Raw genomic sequence first — 21,068 nt, 5'->3', positions numbered from 1 at the left:
GAGCCTGATGCAAAGGAGGTGCTGACCTTGGCCTGTTGAAGGAATAAACGACAGCCCCCCCCCCTCTGCCCCCAAATCCACACACCCGCACCTTCAGTCAGTGCTGCTGGGCTCTCAGAACTGGTCTGGGGTTTGGAAAAGTCTAGTCCTGCCTGGGCAAGGCACACCCCAACGAGGTGGCTTATGTACATGAACTCGACGGGTCCCCTGCAATGGGAGGGGAGCGGTGGAGAGCGGAGACACGGGGAAGGACTCCAGCCTTCAAAGCGCTCTAAGCAGGATGGCTGATGGTCCGGAGGAGACGCGGCAAGGAAGAAGGGGAAACAGGAAGTGATCTCGGTTCACCCCTGGGTGCTCCGTGCCTGGCACCATGCCCGGCTGCTGCTGGCTCAAAGGATGGGCTGGAACCCTGGCTCTGCCCCCCGCCCCCAACTCTGGAATCCTACTGTCTCGGAGGCAGAAAAGCGGGGGCTGGTAACGCCGCCTCACAGGGATCTGGGGAAGTGACGAGGCTGCTCCTGGCCCAGAACCTACAGCTCCAGCTCTCTGGGAGCCCGACCAAGGTCGTCCACCTCCTTCAGGAGAGGTGGCCTGGAGCAGATGCACCTGGGGAGCCTCCGTGGAGCTGGAACAATGAGCCCTTTCTCTTTTTCCTTCCCAATCCACCTCTGCCCACCCCTGCCTTCAAGGGGCCGCAGCACCCTCGGCTCAGGACCCGACCGTCTCCACCAGGGGACACTCAAGAAGCCCTCACCAAATGGCACAGGGCACCATGCAGGGCTTTAGGCAGCGGGCCCCTGCTCCTTCATATGGAGCTGCCAGTCTGTTCTTGCTCCTCTGATTAGTCAGTCTTTTCCTCTTGCTAGATCCCGAGAGCATTCCGGAAAAGGGCCGCAAGTGCCCAAACGTCCCACTGAGGGTGAGAAAGAAGAGAAAGGAACAGCAGTGACCAGACCATCACCACAAGGGGCCAGAGTCATTCAGGAGTCAGGTGGCCAGGGTCCAGTCCTTAGCCATGCCACTAGCTTCCCGGGAGAGCCTGAGCACCAGGTGAAGTGCTCCATCTTGTCTGACCGTCACGTGGCCATTTCACAGATGGGGAAACTGAGGTTTGGAGAGGGGACAGGACGCGCCCGAGGTCAGGCAGCAGCGAGCTGTGGGGAGGGCCAGGCTCAGCAGAGACCACGTGCGTGCCACTGCAGCTCACCAATGCTCAAGGCCTCCCCGTTCCTGCCAGACCTCAGTTTCCCCCACTGACCACAGGGGGTACAGACTGGATCTTCCAGCTTCCGGCTGACTTGAGTGTTTCAGGTTCTGGAAGGCCCACATTCTAGGTCTGCTGCTCCATGTTCCTCCTCTAAGTTCCATGATCCCGCTTCTCTGGTCTGGATCACGGGGTTCTACTTTCCAGGTGCTGTGTTCTCGTGCCTGGTCCCCAAGTTCGCCTCTCAGAAAGGTCTGCAGCCCAGGCAGGTCCTCCAGCCAACATGCTTCATTTTCATTCCCTGTATTCTCTCCCAGCCCCCAGCAGTCGGGGCCCACAGGTCACCACCCAGAGCTCCAGTTCCGTCGGCCCTCAGGGCTGCTTTAGGGCATTAAAATGGGCGGGGAGGGCCATCCCAGGCCCTGGATCGCTGGGCTGAAAGGGATGCCGGAGATCACCCTCACAGCTGGGCAAGAACACCCTTCCCCACTCTTCCCCGTGTCTCCAGGACCACGTTTCTGACCACCCCCAGCCCTGCCGGCCTCTGCCCCCACCAGTCCGCACCGCGACAGCCCCCGAGACGGCACTTCCCGAGGACAGAGACCTTGGGCCATTTTTCTTTGGGGTCAGAGCCTGGTACGTCCTTACTGGGTGTCTGTTAAACACTTGCAGAATGAATTAACCAGGTTTGCCCGGGGTCCCGGCAGGATTACACATTGTCACAGCCTCAAAGACCAGAGTTCACATATGACGGAGACGCTCACGCTGTGTGTGCATGCAGGTGATGTGCACAAAACATGTGCTCAGACACACAGACACGTCACACCCTAAAATCAGCAGATCTGTGCCCCTGGCACCTAGCCTGGGCCCTGGCACTTGCTGAATAACAGCTGACCGAATGAATGGGTGCTCTGTACTAGGTACATGGGGGAGACGGAGATCGCATCCTCACCCAGGATCAAGGCTCAGCTGTGACTCCAAAGACCATTTCCACGAGGTCGAACTTGACTGCATCGTAGGAGGACCCCCTGGAAGGGCACTTCGGGGCCGGAGTCGGTAAGGAAGGCAGTCAATGGTGCTATGCACCCGACTGGGCACCCGGATGGAGGTGAAGCAAACAGCCTAGGGTCACCTCTGGCTGGGAGGGGCAGAGGGCAGCCTGGGGTGGGGTGGGGTGGCTGTCCAGGTGCAGGTGGGAAGGCGAGGGCCCCGAGGCCTAACCCACACGACAGGAAGGACATCAGAGGCTTGAACGGAATTCTGGGTGTGCTGCATCCCAGTAGGCCCCAGGTCTGGACTCTTCGCTGACCCAATTTCCAAGAAAGAGAGAGACACACAGGCTGAGCTGCCTGCTACAGGTGCACCTGTTCTGGAGGATGTGCCTGGGGCCAGGGTCCCTCTGGAAGCCACTCTCACATGGTGAGCCCAGAGTCTCATGAATGGGGAGCTGGGTGTTCTCAGGGCACCTTTTCTTGGACTTCTCTCCTTTCCATGGTAACTTCATTTTTCTGGTTATAAAGGTTTCACCTACAACCTAGGAAATGTGAAAATCCCAGCGAAAGAAGGGTAATATCACCCACCATCCCCGGGGCTAACATTTTGGCCTAAGTTCTCACCGGCTTTTTTTCCTGCGCACCTTTTTGCAGGAATGAGCTATCAATGTGCATTTCCTGCCAGCTTTTGGACAGCAAGCATTTTCTCTAAGGAGCTTTGTCCTCTGCATGGGAAGACCGAGTGCAGACCTGAGCCCTGGGGACTTTGCTCTCCTGGGCTTCTTCCCATCCCCCCCAGACCTGACCTGGATCCTGCAGAGAAATGCTCCAGCTGGGGACCGGAGTGGGGGAGGGGTACGGCCACACAGCCCTGGGCCCTCCTCCTACAAGCCACAAAGGGACTACCAACCACTCTCCAGGGTGCTCTAGGTCAGTCCCAAGCACCTCGGGCCTCAACGTTCCCTCTGTGAAATGGGCATGTTTGGCTAGCTATCTGGCCTCAAGGCTCCCCAGCCTGGTCTCCTCTCTGGGCTGCGGGGACAGTCACCTGAACTGGGCTGCACCTTACAGCTGCTTTCCCTGTCCACTTCACTGGCATCTCCGACCAGGCCCTGGATTATAACCAGGCCCTCAAGGTTCTCAGCATCCTGTGGAGCAGCCAGATGGAAATCCTGGCAGGGCGGATCAGCCTGGCCCTTGGGGTGGGAGTCAGGCACGGCTTCCTGGAGGGCTCTTAAAGGATGAGCCAGCACCTGTCAGGAGAGGAGGGGAAGGCCACTGCAGACAGAGGCATAGCATCTGCAAAGGCCCTGGGGGTGTGGGGGGGAAGCCAGCACCTGGATTTCTAGTCTGGGTGGGGTGCTGGTGCCTTTCGCCCTCCCCACATGCCAGTACCTGGAGGCAGACCACAGAGTCTGTTACATCCCCCCCTGGTGGCTGCAGGGCCACTGCCCGTACTCAGGTATGGCCCCGAACATCTGTGACAGCAGTAACACGCCAGGCCCCGCAGCAGTCCTGGACGCCGCTGAGAGGCGGTTTGCCTGGGGGCCCTTTGGGGCCAGGCTCTGTGGTTTCATGGCTGTGACAGAGGTCATCCCACACAGACAGAATCCCCCTGCCCCATTCCCTGGGCCTCTCGGCCGTGGTGGAGCCTCACACCCTCTGCTCTAGTCCTTATGACAGGTATGACCTTGGACCCGTCACGCACACCCTGTGGGCCTTGGCTCAAAGACTGAAGACTGATCTGGGCTGTTCCAAGGTCCAGGTGAGACCAGAGCTGGCTGTGCCTGAACTGACCACAGGGGTTCCCAAGCACCTACTATGTGCCAGAGCCCCCAACACTGCCTCTTTGTTTCTCTCTCCCGCCAGCCCGGAGGCGGGATCTCTTCCCACCACCACCCTTTACAGACACAGAAGGCCCCTGGATGCAGGTTTTCCGACCCCGGAATGTGGGCATAGGTGAAAACGTAGAGCCAAACCTCCAAGCCACAGCTAGAACCAACTCAGATGATGTGTTACCGCTTCATAAGCTGTAGAGTGCAGACTCATTTATTTTTTTTCGCACAACGGGCAAGGCTCCGTTTTGCAGGACCCCCTCCCAGCTGTGTGACCCCGCCAAGTCACCTGTCTAGGGCTCAGTTTCCATTGAACGAAATAAGGATTACATCAGCACCCCCCTCCCAGGGCTCCTGAGATACTGAAATGAAATCGAGCAAGAAAGCACCAGCCCCTCACTCCCATCCGAGCCATAAATGAGTTCGGACCATTAATATTCACGGTCCTCAGAGATGGCCGGGAAGGCGCCTTCTCAATCTTTCACCTAAACCCGCCAATCTGCACTGCTTCCGGAAGTGGCCCTCGCCCCGTCACACGACAGATCACCATTCAACAAGCAGTTAAGAAATAGTCATCAAATGCCTTTTCCATGTTAGGCAAGGTGCCAGCCCCAGAGAGTGCCTGTGCACCCAGCCTGGAAGCCTCACCTGTCATCGGCAGCCCTCCCTTGTTCCCCCTTCCCCGGCCACCATCACTCACCCACCACGATTCGCCCAGGCTGGGTGCCAGGCCCGGGCTAGCAAGAGTGGGGCCACGAGCGACTAGTCCAGAGTATTACACAAGCTCTGTGGGGTCTGTGGCCAGCTGGGACCTGTTTCCAGAAGGAAACAGCAGCAGCAGGTGCCTGGATAAAGGCAAAATGGGGCGTGGGGGGGTCAGTGTGGTGTGTGTGCAGAGCTGGGTTAGGGTAGCAGGGGGCAGAGGCTGGGAACACAAGCGGGGGCAGGGTCATAGGGATCTGGGTTAAGGGCAAGGGAGTCTCTCTTTTTTTTTTTTTTTTTTAATGTTTATTGTTGAGAGACGGAGAGAGACAGAGAATGAGCGTGGGAGGGGCAGAGAGACAGGGAGACACAGAATCCAAAGCAGGCTCCAGGCTCTGAGCCATCAGCACAGAGCACGCGGGGCTCGAACTCACAAACTGCGAGATCATGACCTGAGCCGAAGTCGGACTCTCAACCGACTGAGCCACTCAGGCGCCCCACAAGGGAGTCTCTTAAAGCAGCCTGGACTCCACTGGGCCGGGCAGTGGTTCTGGGAGTCCGCAGGCCTCTCTATCCCCAGGACAACATTTTAAAAATTGGGTTTCCAGCCCCCTCTCCCGCAGTGGGATTCTGACTCAGCGGGGTGTGGTGGGGCCTGGGAAATCTGTATTTTCCCCAAGCCGCCCAGGTGAGGCTACACGGGGCTTCCAGAGACAGTGCCCCACGACTATGGGAAAGAAGGAAGTGGCAATCAGGACCACAAGGCGGGTGGCCTGGAGGCCAGGACACCAGTGACGTGGCTGTCTCGGGCGTCTAGGCTTCAGAGACCGTTCCCTTCTGAGTGACTGAGGGGCCTATCCGAGGGGCCCCATCGGGCTCTGGGGGTCCTACAGGCTGGATACAATCCCAGCCCTGCCACTTCCTGGCCCTGAGCCCCAGGCACCCTCAAACTGCCAAATGGGGATAATAATAGTACCTACTTCGAGGGAAGTTAGCAGGCGTCGCTGGGATAATGCAGACAAAGTGCTTGGCCCAGCGCCCGGCACATAGTAAGTGCTCGATAAATAGCAGCAAATTATTATGACTCAGAGGTCGAGGTGGGGTAGAACAGCCTGGGAAGTCATCCATTATGGGTCTCTGTCAACCAGAATCCTGGAGACTGCCTCTGGCCACCCTCCCTCGCTCAGACCCCCATCTGGGCTGCGGCTTCTGGGAAGTTCTCAGCCTGCCAAGAGAGGGCTACGGGAGGGCAGACCCGGAGGAGGCCCCAGTGTCAGCGCAGACTCTGGCCTCCTGCCTTGGCCCTCACCCTGCCCCTCCCAGGGGATTCCTACTTCGGTGGGAACCAAAGTCTAGAGCCAAACAGGCTCTAAATTCATAAAGCCACGGAGTAATTAGGTGTGTGAATGATTCTTATTTCCAACTTTATTTTTCTAGATCAAATGAAAATAAGTGGGCCAACAGGGGAATTTCCACTTGGGGCGGTGCGAGAAAAAGTATTGTGGGACCCCGTTAACTTCCTGGGTTACAGGCAGGGCTGTGGGCCCAGGTCAGCCCTACTCTAGAACACAGGAGGGTGGTCCACTACCCTTCTAACCATGCCTGCTTTCGGCCCCGCCCACAGCCTCACTTCCCCTCCTAGCAGGTGTGGCTAAGCAGGGTCCCTGTGACCATCCCTCCACGGTGTGAGGCTGCCCTCTGGGGGGTCCGTCTCCTCCCACAGGGATGGAAAGGGAGGAGGAATGGGTAAAAGAACAGGGATGCTCCCTGGGGCTGAAAGTCATTCACTCACTCATTCATTCATTCATTCATTCATTCGAGCTCCTATAGGATAGGGAACTCACGGCCTAGTGGAACACGCCACAGCAAACACGTTCAAGAGAGAGAAATGGTTCTCTGCCCAGCCCACAGCAAGGAGCCTCCCTGCACGTCGAACGGATGCTCAAGCCGAGAGGCCAAGGATGGGTCGTCGTTAACAAGACAGAGCCTCCATTTCCCCATCTGCGAAAGGGATGATCACGGTACCTCTATCACGGGTTGCTGTACAGATGTAGTGTTAGCTACTAATATTTTTCTGGGCGGGCAGGGTGCACACGAGAGGGGCTGTGAGGCCAGAGGAAGAGCAGAAGGGGAGAAGGGTCTGTGGGATTTGGGGTGGAGGAGGCTTTTGAAGGGTGACAGAGTTTCAGGGGACATAGGAAGAGGTGGGTGGAACAGACATTCAGGCAGAGGGAACAGCACAAGCAAAGGAATAGAATCTGACGTTTGAGACCCGTCTGGACCATTTCTCAGAGCTCTTGTCAGGTTAATGCTTGGGATCCAGCTAGGTCATTCTGTGCAGACAGCCCAAACCAGGCCAAGGTCAAGAGGATCCAGAGCAGAAGTGACGCAGGGTCAGAGGTGCAGAGGTTCCCAGGAAGGGAGGACACCGGTCCTCCTTCCCCTCTGCCCGCCATCTCACCACGGGTTACTTATTCAGAGTGGTCTCTTGTCCTGGCCTCAGCCTGTCTGATGCCTCCCCTCTCTCAGCTACAGTATGGCCTGGCAGCTCCCCAAGTCTCTGGAGCCTTCTCTCCTTATTCAACCATCATTTATTAAGCACCTACTGAATGCCTGGGTGCTGAAGCTGGCATGGACCAGCTCCCACTGCGAGATGGTGACGCTGTTGGTAGCCTCAAATGGGCCTTGCTGGAAGATTTACACCACGGAAACCTGCCAACGCTGTTGATCAGGTACCTTTTTCTCCCAGAGGGCCTGTTGCCAGCACACCATCGCCCCCTGCTCGAGCAACGGACACAGAAAGGCAGGCCCCCGCCTATAGGGACTCACAGACAAAAGGAAGACGATAGCCTACTGGAGCAGGCTGTGTAGTCTTCCAGGAGGCAGGGGTGACCTGGGAGACCCATTCTGGAAGAGGGGCCGTAAATGCCCACTAGAAACCGAACCAAGCTGTTCAAAGAGCACTGGTGTGCCTCGTTCCCATTCTAGAGGCAAGGAAACAGAGGCACAGAGAGGCAGAGTCACCAGTCCACAGTCACACGGTAAGAAGTGGCAGAGTTGAGATTTGAACGTGGGACACTGGATCTGGAATCTTTGCTTTTAACTTCTGCCCTTGACCGTCCCATGCTGCAATTATTGCAACTCTCCTCCCCGTCCCCCCGCCACCCCTAAGCAGCCAGCACAGGGCTACGTAAGACCATGGGTGCCCGACTGGTTTTGCTGCCCAACTAGATTTCATTCTCCTGGGGGTAAGGTCCTCTCCACCCGGCTGCCCATGACATTGCCCCTCAAAGGAGAATATTGTGTTTGTTGGTCTCAGTGTCTGAAGAACCTTCTAGAAGGGAGCCCTGGTCCCCCATGTGCCGGGCTAGAGCTGACTAGGAGGAAGGGGTGCATCGTGCAGCATGGAGAACAAAGAGGCTTTGGCCTTGGGGAACACGGCAGGGTCCGTTGAATGCCATGGCTAAGGTGTCCGTAGGGGCACAAGGAGGACCACCCCGCCCCAGCCACTGCCCACTGCTTCTCTCTTCTTCCAGAATAGCGTAAGCACGTGGACTTGCAGTTCCCCCAGCCCCTGGCTTCCCCGGGTCACATCCAGCCCTCACAAGATCCTCATCGCCACCGGGTAAAGTGAGCCTGGCCCACCAGCTGACATCAACACCCCCCCCCCCCGTTTTCCAGGTAAACATACTAGCAGCGGCCAAGGATCTCCCGAGGCCTTCTCAGGTGCTGGGCTCCCTGCGTTCATCACCTCACGCAGACCTCCCCACAACCCTGTGGAGGAGTCTCCCCATTTGACAGATGCGAACACTGAGACTCGGAACGCGGACTTGGCTTGGGGCGGTCCAGCCACCAGCAGATGTGGGCCAGGCAGCCCTGACCACAGCAGAGGCCCTGGGCAGGCTCCGGAGGGGCTGCTGAGCCAGATGGCAGCACTCCCGGCCCCATCAGCGCCTCGCGGTCCTCGGGAGCTCGCTTGTGCCAGCTCCCTGGGATGGCCCGACACCTCACCTCCACCTGGCCCTCCTTCGCTTCGTTCACGTGGGTCACTCCCGTGCCTGACCAGCCTCCACTTCCACAACTCTCCACCCCGACCAGGCGCTCACACCTCAGAGCCTCTGCTCGCGCCATTCCCTCTACCTAGAGTGCCCTTCCCTTCAGTACTGAGCAAGCGAACTGTTCCAGCAAGTTCTCTCTCCTCCCTGGGCTGGCAGAACCTCTTCCAAACTTTCCAAAGACCCTGTGCCTAACTCCTCAGCACCCCGAGGCCTGGATCTTCAGGACCTGCCCAGGGAGCTGACCCGCCAGTATCCACAGCTCCCCATTCAAGGCAGGTCTGGACTGGTGTCCCAGGAGTGGCAAGGAGTGTTAGGGGGATGGGGGCAGGGCCAATGCTGGGGGGCCATGGAGGGGTCTCTCTGGGGTAGTATTCCCGCCCACAGGCCTTCTCGGGAGTCCAGAGCCAGGAGAGTCACCTGACCTCCCGCTACCAGGCTGGCTGAGACCCACCTCTGCTTCTCGCAGCACCCCAGCTCAGGCTCCACCGTTCCCACTTACGCCCAAGCTCGCCTCCCCACCCCCGCTTCCAGAACTCACTATTTGCAGATATTTATAGCGCCCTCCCCCAGCCAGGTTCCCTCCCCCGCCCCGGGCAGTGCAGCGAAAAGAGCGGGAGCCTCGCCACCCCCCCCCCCGCCCCAACCCCGCCGAAAGGACTAGGGGTGCTCTCCCCACGCCCCTCCGCCTGGTCCCCACAAGCAGCCACAGTCCCAGCCTCCGCACCCGCCCTGCTCCGGGACCGCGCCTGGGCCTCCGCCGCCGCAGCCCGGGGTCGGGGTGGGAGGGGGGGGTGGGGAAGGCGGGCGCTGAGGCCTCCCACCCCCAGCCCCGCGCCGCGCCGGAGGCTTCGGGGGGGTGGGGGCACAGCGCACAAAGCGCCGCTCGAGCCCCGCGCCTCGGGGACGCCCCCCGCCCAGGCCGAGGGAGGGGATCGAAGGGATGAGGCTTTGCCCTCCGGGGCCGGGGAAAGCTCCGCGGAGCAGCCGGGTTGGGGGAGGGGGCGTCGGGGCCGAGTAGCCTCCCGGGCATCCCGCCCCCCCCCCCCATCTCGACGCCCCCAACCCCCGGGCCCGGCGCTCCCGCCCCCGCCCCTAGGGTCACGCTCAGGGAGGGAGGGGGCTGTGGGAGCCGTGACGGGGTGGGGGGCGCCGCGAGCGCCGAGGAGGCGGCGCGGAGATGGAGGCGGAGGGCCCGGAGTGCGGGGATGGAGGGGCTGCGGCGCGGGCCCCCCGGGACGCCAGGGTCAACTCACCCATCGCCCGCCGGGTCTCAGCAGCGGCGGCAGCAGCGGCGGCGGCGGCTCCGCGGCCCCCGGGGCCCCCGGCGGGGAGATGCTGGCGTCCGCCGCAGCCTCTCGCCCCATCCCGGGCTCCGGCGGCGGCTGCGGCGGGCGCCCGGCATCGCGGGCGGCGCGGCCCCGGCCCGGCCCCGATCCCCGCCCCCCGCCCCCACCTCCACCCCGTCCCGCGGGCCAGGCGCGGCCGCCTGGCTGCACCCCGGGGCCGCGGCGGGGGGCCGGCGAGCGGACGGGCGCGGGGGAGGGGCCCCCCCGGGAGGCGCGCGTGGGGGGGGGAGGGGTGCGGAGGCGAGGCCCGAGCGCGGCGCGCAGAGGTGCCCGCTCCCGCCGGGCTCGGCGGCTCCGGCCCCCGCCCCACCCCCACCGGAGCCCCCTCCCCTCCGCTCGCCGCGCCGCGCTGGGCCGGGGGGCGCCTCGGGCCGCAGTCTCCGGCCGCCGCCGCCGCCGCCGCTCCGCGCCTCCCGCGTGTGCGATCGAATGTGTGTGTGTGTGTGTGTGTGTGTGTGTGCGCGCCCCTGCCTGTGACCGTGCGTGCGCCGGCCCACGGCCCGGTGCGTCCTGGGCGGCTGTGTGTGCGATGGGGGGCGGGGCGGGTCAGAGTGTGTGTGTGTGTGTGTGTGTGTGTGTGTGTGTGTGTGTGTCTGGCGTGCGCAAGGGTCCGCGTGTCCGGTTCTGGTGTGTGCGTGGATGTGTGCGCCCGTGTTCTGCTGTGTGCATGGGACTGTGTGACCTACAGCTCCCGGGAGTGCATGGGCGTGTACATCTGTGTTATGGTGTGTGCCCGGATCCGGCGGCCTTTCCTGCGTGTACCTGAGCCGTGATTGTGTGCACACATCCGTGACCGCGCGGAGAGGCCTCCGGGGCCTGTGTGCGTGCGTGGCTCTGGGCAGCTGTGCTTATGTGTACACCCATCTATGGTCGTGTGCAGAGGCCTGGTCTTCTGTTGTGCGTGCATGGCGCTAGGCCTTTTACCGAGTCCACACAGGTCTGTGTCTGTGCAGGTGGCCAGAGTATACCGCCGGGGGTCCACGGGCGTTGTCCGCCTGTATCCTTCCGACTCCCTCCATCGCTGTATATGCCCAGAGTCATCGTGGCCCCTTGACTCCTCGCCCTGGAACTCCAGGGAGTAAACCTCCCCCTCCCTCGCTCCCCTCAGCGGGCACTAAAAGTCCCGTGGTCCGTCGCCTGCCCACCTCTTGGGTCTCCTCTCCTGCCATCTGAACACCATCGGTTCTCCAAGCGCCCACCACTTCACACTCTGTCTCCTCCTGATCTTGCTCCGGGCTCCCAGGCGGCCTCCACGTGCTTCCCGCCCTTCTGGAAGTTCCTTCCGCCCAGGGACTCCGGCCTGAAGCAGTCACTTCCGGCCCCCGTGCCGGGGTACCCTGGGTATACAGCGAACAGGCCTCTGAACCGTAGGCGAAGGTGCATGGGGAAGGCAGGGAGATGCCTCAAAGCTAGGTCCCGGCAAATGTCCTCAAGGGTGGTCCCACTGGTCTTTGCTAGGCCTTTGGAGCTGCCTCTGGCTGGGTTTCCTGCTCCGTGAGCCCCCTGCCCACCATCTATCCTTGGCAAGCAGTCGGTATGACTCCTCTCCAGCGTTCATCTGAGCAGGTCGCATTCCCCCTGACCCCTCAATGATTCCCACGTGCCCTCAGCTTAAGCTCAGTGCCTGGGCAGGGCAGAAGGAGGCCCTGGTGACCTGGTTCTGTCCCTTTACCAGCCTCATCCCCACCCCTCCTCTCCCTGGAGATTCCCTCTAAACCAAGAGTAGGCAAACTATTTTCTGTAAGGACCAGCTAGTCAATATTTTAGGCTTTTCTGCCGGCAGAGTTTCTGTCTCAACTACTCAACTCAGCCACTGTAATAGAAAATCAACCCTAGACCGTAGCTGAAGGAATGAGCATGGTGGTGTTCCAATAAAACTTTATTTTAACGACACTAAAATGTGAATTTCATGTAATTTTCCCTGTGTTCTGAATTATTCTTCTTTTGGTTTTCTTTCCCCCCCACCTCTCCATGCCTCTCCCCGTGCCTCTGCCTGAGGAATCTTGTCATCTGGAAAGGACCATCTCAAAGACGCTTTCCTTGCCCTTGACCTCCCCGGGAGAATCTGCTCTTCCTCCTGCAGCAGCTTGGGCATCCCTCCTGGCCCACGAGAGAAGACAGTTTCAGGTCTGGCTTGCTCTGGGTGTCTCAGAAACCTCGATGCTGGCCCATGAGTACCAAGCTGGGAAAAACAACACCGTAGCCCTCAATTTTCACAGCTGCCATCCGAGGACACCCAGGGTAACGAGACTGGGAGGCCCTGGAGCCTGGAATCACACCCAGGTTGGCCAGGGTACGCACAGCGAGCATTCATTTCTCGCCTAGTATGTGTTCTTTCTCCCCGTGATGAGCAGGGGCTCCCCCCAGCCCTATGAGCAGGAAAGATCCTGATCAAGGCCTGAGCCACAAATATGCCTTTTTGTCCCTTGACATTTTGTCATTGATTTGGGTGAATAGGTAATAGCTGTACACAGTGCAAATTTGAAAATTTTTTTCAACGTTTATTTATTTATTTGGGACAGAGAGAGACAGAGCATGAACGGGGGAGGGGCAGAGAGGGAGACACAGAATCGGAAACGGGCTCCAGGCTCTGAGCCATCAGCCCAGAGCCTGACGCGGGGCTCGAACTCACGGACCGCGAGATCGTGACCTGGCTGAAGTCAGACGCCCAACCGACTGCGCCACCCAGGCGCCCCTCAAATTTGAAAATTATTGAAAGATGTCCAATGGAAAGTAAGATTCCAGCCTCGGCCCCGGCCTCTCATTTTCCCTCATGACTTTTTTTTTTTTTTTTTTGATGCAGTTCGTTTGCTGTGAAGCCATTTGTGACCTAAAAACGAATCCATTACATGTATAGCTTGTCTCCCTTTTGGTTTTTTAAAATAAGGTGTGAACCAGATGTTTCCTCCTGTCCTTGAACCTCCAGGCCCTGCCCGTGGTATGGCATGAGAAGTAAATCTGTGGGGAGGGTCCCACGGCTCCGGTGTAACCGGGTTCAGGAACCAGAGAGGTCTGGCTTGGGTCTGGGTCTTCTTGTGCAAGCGGTTTAGCTCTCAGTTTCCTCATCTGTGAAATGGGGATAAGGAAGCCTCCCTTCTAAAGCTGCTTAGAGGGTGAGATGGGTCTCTGTACGCAAGGTGCCCTCCTCAGGGTCCGCCAGCCAGACTGTCTTAGCTGGCACCATGACCGCCGGGCCACTGTCTCCAGAGCACCCAGTGTCAGGCTGGGTCCACGGGAGGCACTCAATAAACATTTGCCAGAAAAAAAAAAAAAAAATGAATGAATGAATGCCATCTGTGTGCATATCAGCTGTGCTTAAAAAAAAACAGTCGCTGTTCATTTGGACCTGTCCGAAATGGCCACTTTAGGAAAGCTATGTCCCCCAGGCCCTGCTTCAGTGGGCTATACCCTGTATCCTTCACGAGGGCACCCCCATCCACACGTGGGTGATCTCAAGCCCGTGCAGGGGTAGGTGACCTTCCCCCCCCCCCCCCACACCCAGAACACTTGTGTGGAACAAGTGTGGGATTGCCCTGGGCGGCCTGGAGCTGGCCAGGTCAGACTCTGGGCGCCCGCTCCCTGGGTTCCATCCTCCCCCCAGCTCCGTCTTTGTTCTCCTGACCTTTCTAGATTCCAAGCTTCTTGTGAGGCCACAAGGGATTCGGCCTTGGCGGGGCCATACCAAAGTCAGCCCCCGTCTGCCCAACGCACTCTGGCACTCTCACCGTGTTGGGGATTGCGGGTGGCCAGCCTGCCCTCCCAGCCCAACAGAAATGACAACTGACCGGCTCGGCCACACGCCACTGGCCAAAAGGCAAGGCCAGCCAACCGGGCCCCACCTCTTCACCCTCCCTGTACCGGGAGCCCACCGCTGAGAGAGCTGGCTAGGAGGGGAGACACCCCTCTGTTTCTTCAGCATTGAGAGAGGACTGGCACACAGGAGGTGCTTAGCAAGTGGAGAGGCAGAATACTGGCGTGATTAATCCAGCTCTGCTGTGTGTCCCGGTCATTTCAATGCCCTAAACCTCACTTTCCTTATCTGTAAAATGGGAATAATCACCACCCACCATCACACTGATATCAGTGGAATCTGGACCCCACCCTCCTCTCCCTCCTCGCTCACTTCTGGTCTATCTGTAAAGCCACAGAAAGGGCCGTAGGGGAGGGGGGTGGGGGCTTGCTAGGTGGTCCTCCTTCCCCACCCCCTCCCCCAGAGTAGACAGGGAAGCTGTGGGCCCCTGGAGCTAAAGAAGCTCAGATACAAGATTAGCCAGTCCGAGGCGGTGTCACCTTACAGCTCCGAAGTCCCTTCACCTGGGGCGATTTGGCTCTGTGAACAATCGCTAGGTCTGTTATCCCTTTCGGCAGCTGCTGCCTGGCCCACGGGAGCCACATTCTTCCCTCCCCGGGTCATCTCACTCCTGGCCCTGGGTGCCCGAGGTGAGGAGTCCCTGACCCCTGCCGAGGGCCAAGCACCGGCCCTCGCCAAGGCTCCTGGCTGGCAGAGTGAGCTGGCTCAAAGCCTTTGGCTTCTTCATCTGCAGAATGGGCTGGAGGGTGGCCGCCCGATTACATGCCGGTCATCAGCAGAGGTATTCAATGCAGGCTCGGTTCCCTCCCCTCTCTATCACCTGCTGTCCAAAGTGCAGAGCCCTCCTGTCCGGCCCTCACCTACCCGCACTCCATCCCCCGCCCCCCATAAATGAGCCCTTCCCAAAAGCACCCTCAGGCAGCTCTCCCAAATGCTTGTAAGTTTCTCTGACCTTTCTCAGCCCTGCACCTTAGCGTGTATCAGTCTTCCTGCCCAGAAAGCCTTTCTGGCAAATCTACTCATCCTTCAGGACCCAACCCAGGCGTGTCCTCCCCTCAGAGGCCACTCCGACTTCTGGTTCCCACAGGGCTCCCTCAAGCCCCATTTGGAGAGTTCCCACCTCAAGGTCTTTGCTGCTCCCGGACTTTGCCCGCAGGGACCTTCCCAGCCCATCTCTAAGTATACATTCCACCCATCTCAGACTCTAGGGCAAACCTCCTCTCCTCCCTTGCCAAAGTGCTTACGGAAAGCTCTGCAGGGAGGCCAGGATACCAGACAGGAAGTGCTCAGGATCCCAGCCTCCCTGCCTGGCCCCTTTGGCCCAAGGATGAGATGGGGTTTGCTCTGGCACCTAGCTCAGTGCTGGGAGACGGAGGGCTGTAAGGCCGGGGTCTCCTGATGCTCCAGGCTCGTCTGGACCAGGTCCTGCGGGTCAAGTCCTCTCTGCCTCCGGGACCTTGGATAAGTCTCCTTCTCTCTGCAAGCCTCAGTTAAGAAGAGGGGATGGACTAGACAGGGGGCCAGGAATCTCCGAAAATTCCCAGGCATGTGGTGTGTGTGTTTGTGAGCACACGTGGGAGTGTACGTGCACACATAGAAACATCAGTGTCAGTATACGCATGTGTGGATGTGATTGTGTGCTTGCTTGTGGGAATGTGTGTGTGTTCACACACGCCCGTTTTTCTGGGAGAGGGTCTACGGTTACTGGATTCTCAAAGGGTTCAGGACCTGGGTGAGGGACTCCCGGGCTCTCCCCCACAATTCCTTGGTGCTCCTCCCTCCGAAGGGGCTCCTGTGGGCTCCGGAATTGCCCATCGGTCCTCCAGGGCCCTGGCCTGCGTCCTTGTCATAGCTTCCCCATGCCTGTTCCTCTCCCCGCGGAACAGTCAGCGTGACTCCGCAAAGCACAAGTCAGACCACCTCCCTCTGCTGCTCAAATCATGCTGGGGCTCCCATCTCTCCCAAAGGGAGGCCAGGGTGCTTCGGGGGTCACGAGTCCCCACCTGGTCTAGGCTGGAGCCTCCCTGGCCCCCTCCCTCCACACTCCCCGAGCTCATCAACCTACTGTGCTGCCTGTTGCCTCCATCTGGAACGCTTTTCCCCCAGGGACCCATGGGGCTTTTCCAGTCTCCACCCAAATGCGGGCGCTCCCCAAGCACCCCAGTTAGGTGCAGCTCCCCCGTCCCTTCGCCTGACCCCCTTCCATCTCCATAGCGCTTTTCTCCATCTAGCATACTAGGTAAATTCCTACGCTTCTTCTTGTGGTGGTCTCCCCCACCAAACATAACCCCCACCAGGGCAGGGCTCTGTCTGTCCTGCCCCCGCTGCTGTTGGCCCAGCACCTGGCGCAGCCCAGCCCAGTACGTAGTAGGTGCTCAGTAAATACTACTGCATAGGAAAGAAGCATCAGAGGCGTGAGGGCTGGTGGGAACCCAGAGAAAGAAGCACCAGCCTTCCAGCAGGGGAGGCCTTGAGGCCGAAACAGCCCTTTTATTCGGGCCAGGGCCGCTGTGTGGTTGCAAACGGGTGTAACCCAAGATGCCCATCACCTTTGGTACTATGAGCCGCACACTTAGCTGGGCCCTGGCAACCACTCCTAGAAGCTCAGGAACCTGCTCTGTCTCCAGGCCCTCTGCCTCCCCACCCCGCCCCCCCCTCCCCCGACTCCAGAAGCCCCTGCGGGCCTCACGTGCCGGCTCCCCGTGTGAGGAAACTGACAGAGCCCACTCGATGGCCGAGAGGCAGAGCCGGGCCCCGGACTCCAGAGCCAGGGCTTTGGCCACCAGGCGCCAGGTCTTCTCCCTCGCGGCGGCCAGCCCCACAGAGAGAGCGGAAGGCGAGCATACGGTGTGGGGAGGTTATATCCACTCATTGATTGAGAGCCTACTGTATGCCGGGCTCTGGGCTCCAGGCTGCAGCAGAGGCAGAGGGGACTCAGACTCACCCCTGCCCCCAGGAGAACCCAGGCCAGTGGATGAGACAGAAATTCGGCAGAGAGGCGGACACATGGTCCACCTGGGGGACTGGGAGAGTAGAGGAGGCATCGGCCAGACCTCGAAGGTTGGGGCAGATTTAGAAACCCAGCAAAAGAGGGGAAAGGGCATCCAGGCTGCGCACGGATGGGGAAGGGACTCGTCGTAGCTAGAAAGTGTGCGGGGGGGGGGGGCGTTGGAGCGAGCGATTCAGCCTAAGGACCCCCACAAGCTCCAAGGACACCACGGGTGTCCTTGAGGGATGGATTGAGTCAGCAGGTGGGAGCCAAGCAGGTGACATCCACTGAAGCGCACGGCCAACCCGGGAGGGTGGCCCGCTGGCGTGAGCCTCGGGGGGCTGGGTCCCACGAGGTGGGGCCCCACAGAGGTGAGGCCCCAGCACAGCGACGCTGACTCACGGCCTGTCTGTCCGACGGCAGCTCTGGCTCCTGGGCCCCATCGGTGGGGTCCCGTCCTCACGGCTGCCGGGCCGAGTCCCTACCCGCGGCCCCGCGGCCACATCTCCCAGGCCCAGATGGTGAGTGACCCTTGGAACAGCCGGTCTGAAGTCACTTGTCAGAGCCTGAAAGCCCCAGGCCCAGAGGCGATCCACGAGACCGGTAGGTCTTGTCCTTTTGACGACCACGAATGGTAATAGCCCCTTGGTCAGGGTCCAGGCCGTCTGGCTGGAGCCAGGCTGATGGGTGGGGCTGGAAGAGGAGAGAAATTCACCCAGGAAATGTAGGTGCCCTCAACTTCTGAGGCCGCTAGAACTGCCCAGATATGGCGGATTGAGCCTCACACCTGTGACCTGGGCGGGGCCCCAAGGGCACCTCCTCCGGCAGCCCTGGCCCCGCGGAGTGACACGAGACACTCACTCTCCGTCACCGCAGCTCTTTATGGTGGGACAGCTTTGGCTCTGAGGAATCCCAGATGCCACCGCCTGGGGCCGGTCGGAGCAAAGCCAGTCCTTCAAAAATTCGGCCGAGAGTCGCTGGCCGAGAGTCACTTCTGCCCCCAGGTTCTTTAGCGACGCCTCCTGTGACAGGGTTTCCAGACCTTTCCGGGCCAGCCACTCTCCCTTCTGCCCCCGCCCTCCCCCAGACAGGGTCTGACTGGCACAGACACACAGAGGGCCTCTCACGTCCCCTGACCGGCCTGTCCTCTGGTTTACACAACCTGCTTTTGTGGTAGGGTTTCTGGCCACTTCTGTGCCCTTTCTGCGAGGGTGTAGGTGCCCACAAAATTCGGGTTTAAAGAGACCTCAGCCACATTGTGGTGTAGGACTGTGGATTAGAACATGGAGGGAAAAAAAAAATTAAAAAAAATAAGAAAATAAAATAAGAAAAGAACATGGAGGAAGAAGGCAGGGCTCGAGTTCGGCTACGGTTGCAGCTTTAGGCCATTTTCGTCTCTCTGTGCCTCAGTTTCCTCTTTTGTAACATGGGAATAAGAACCATATCTACTGAGGAGGGCTGTTGTCGAGAATAGGTTAGTTTAGGCATGTCCAGTGCTTAGGCCACAGCGAGGGCCACCACTGCTACTGCTCGTAGGTGGTCCGTGCTCAGAATCTTCCCTCAGTGAATTCTTTCCTTCTGGAATCTTCTAGCTGGGAAGGCCATTGAGTTCCAGCCTGCTCCATTGCACCAGTGAGGAAACAGGGATCGGAGAGAGGCTGGGGCCTGCCCAGGGCCAAAAGAATCTAGCCGCTAGGATAAGACCCCATCACCATGGCCTTCGATCCATGGCAGTGCACGGGGCCCAAGGTCCTGAGGCCCAGACCACATGCCTAGGTTCTGCACTGATGCTCGTCAGAAGGTCTGGGCCCTGCCCCCAGCCAGGACCAGAGCTGCAGAGGCTGGGGCCCCCACAACCTAAAGAGGCCCTGCCAGGGCTGGAGCTTATGCAGAAGAGACATCCTACTTCTGGTACCTTCTCTGGAGAGCAGAGCACCCCCCCTCAGCCCGGGACCAGGAACTTCAATGAATCCAGACTTTCTGGGGCCTTCTGGCCCTACGCCTTCTGGCAGGGAAGCTGGTGGCCTGGGTGAGCTATGGAGAAAGCTGGGGAAGGAGTCAGGAGCCAGAGTTCTAGAAGAGTCCACACCCCTTGACTCATTAAGAGTCACTGGCACAATGAGGGGCTCGGCCCTGGGAATTCCTCAAAGGAGACTGGCACCTCCCAGGTCACAAAGCCAGTATCTAGAACTTGTCCCCCACAAGGCATGTCACCTGGGGAGAGGAGGAAGTAACTGAGGCTGGGGAAGGTGGAGGGGAGGGGAGGCCATGCAGCAGGTCAAGGTGAGGCCTGGCTGAGCAGGGAGCCTCCGGCCCAAGGGTCTAACCATCCTATCTATGACCGTAAGCCTGCAGGTGCAGACGTGTGCCCCACCCTGGCCCCCTCATCCCTTCTGCCCCAGGGTGGCCTGTCCTGGCAGAGCGGGGTTGGGGAAGGTCAGAGCCCAGGGACTGAGTCCAAGGCTCAGTGTCCATGGGAGGGAACACCGCAGGCCAGGCTGTCTGGGTGCCCGCCAGGATTTCCGGCACACCCCTCGGGAGCCACTGGACCACCTCTGCCAGCTCTTTACCGGGCCCTCCAGGCACCCACCCGGGCTGCCAGCATTCACCTAGGGCTTGCGGTCACACCACAGTCAAGAACCCTTGTGCACTGCCGGTGGGAAGGCAAAATATCGCAGCCAGTGTGGAAAACAGAAAGGCAGCTCCTCAAAACTTTAAACGTGGAATTTCCACATGGTTCAGCAATCCCACTTCTGGGTACAACACACCTCCAAATTGAAAGCTGGGTCCTTTTTTTTTTTTTTTTTAAGGTTTATTCATTTATTTTGAGAGACAGCGCACATGAGCCCGGGAAGGGCAGAGAGAGAGGGAGAGAGAGAGAGAGAATCCCAAGCAGGCTCCTTGCGGCCAGCGCTGAGCCCGATGCGGGGCTTCGATCCCACGAACTGTGACATCATGACCTGAGCCGAAACCAAGAGTCCGTCGCTTAACCGACGGAGCCACCCACGTGCCCCTGAAAGCAGGGTTTTGGAACAAATATTTATGCCCCGTGTTCATAGCGTCAGTATCCACAATACCCAAAAGGCAGAAGCAGCCCAAGGGTCCGCTGATGGATGAACTGTCCGTACATACTTGGGAATACCATTCAGCCTTAAAAAGAAAGGAAATACTGACGTGTGCTCCTACATGGGTGAACCTTGAAGACGTGATACAGAGTGAAATAAGCCAGTCACGAAAGGACCAAATGCTGTATGATTCATCCCACTTACACGAGGTCTCTGGCAGAGTCAAGTTCATAGAGACACAAAGAGTGGTGATTGCCGGGAGATGGGAGATGATTGTTGAACGGGCGTGGTTCCAGTTGGGGAAGACGAAGGGTCCTGGAGAGGGATGGCGGTGAAAGTCGCACCGTACGCGGTCAAGTTTCTGGTAGGCATATTTTACCGTAATGATTAAAAAAAAAAAAAAGGAATTAGGAGGTGGGGAGCAGGCGCTGGGGGGTTGGATAGAGCATGGGCTCTGGAGTGATGATGAACTGTGTGACCTCAGGCAAGTTACTTGACCTTTCTGTGCCTTCATGTCCTTAGCTGTAAAAGTGAAATGAACAACAGACACATGCACACACGCGTGCACGCGCGCGCGCACACACACACACCCTGGCCCTTGTTGTTGGCAGGATTATAGGAGCTCCTAGCTGCAAAGTGCTTAGAACGCGCCTGCACAGAGTGGTCACGGTTGCCCTTCTCTTTTCTCCTTTTTTTCAGATGAGGAAACTGAGGCACAGAGAGGTAAGTAAACCTTTCCAAGATCACACAGCTGAAGAGTGGCAGGACAAGGGTTGAACTCCTGAGCCTGGGCTGGGTGGCCACTGGGAAGTTCCTGAGGTCTTCGGAGGGCGGAGGGTGGGGAAGGATTTGCACGGTCTCCTCCCCACCAACGTTTTTTCAGAACTTGTGAGGCTGGGGTGGGAGGACCAGGGCAGGGCAGAGCAGGGCAGGGCAGGTGGAGGGCAAGGGCCACAGCATTTGTTCCCTGCAAAGCAGAGGCAGGGTCCTTAGAGGGTTGTCACCAACAGGATGAGCAGGCCGGGCCTCATTCCTCACCAGGGCTCAGCCTCCTTACCACTTGGGG

At 59.3% G+C, this 21,068-nt stretch overlaps 1 protein-coding gene across 2 annotated transcripts in view; it reads right to left on the bottom strand.

Moving 5' to 3' along the window:
• MGAT3 (beta-1,4-mannosyl-glycoprotein 4-beta-N-acetylglucosaminyltransferase) overlaps positions 1 to 21,068 on the bottom strand; it is a 55,601-nt gene that overhangs the window by 22,536 nt on the left and 11,997 nt on the right. The window contains exon 1 of one of the 2 annotated variants that reach the window (XM_045062389.1): positions 10,045 to 10,212. The exons of the other annotated variant lie outside the window; for it this stretch is intronic. The gene's annotated coding sequence lies outside the window, so the exon portion shown is untranslated. Of the gene's footprint in view, positions 1 to 10,044; positions 10,213 to 21,068 lie in introns of those variants that run through there. 2 annotated transcript variants of the gene reach the window in all.

This window comes from Felis catus, chromosome B4, assembly GCF_018350175.1.
Source record: "Felis catus isolate Fca126 chromosome B4, F.catus_Fca126_mat1.0, whole genome shotgun sequence".
Taxonomy (NCBI): domain Eukaryota; kingdom Metazoa; phylum Chordata; class Mammalia; order Carnivora; family Felidae; genus Felis; species Felis catus.
The sequence above is the reverse complement of the archived record's forward strand: the minus strand, read 5'-3'. Positions and strand labels throughout refer to the sequence as shown.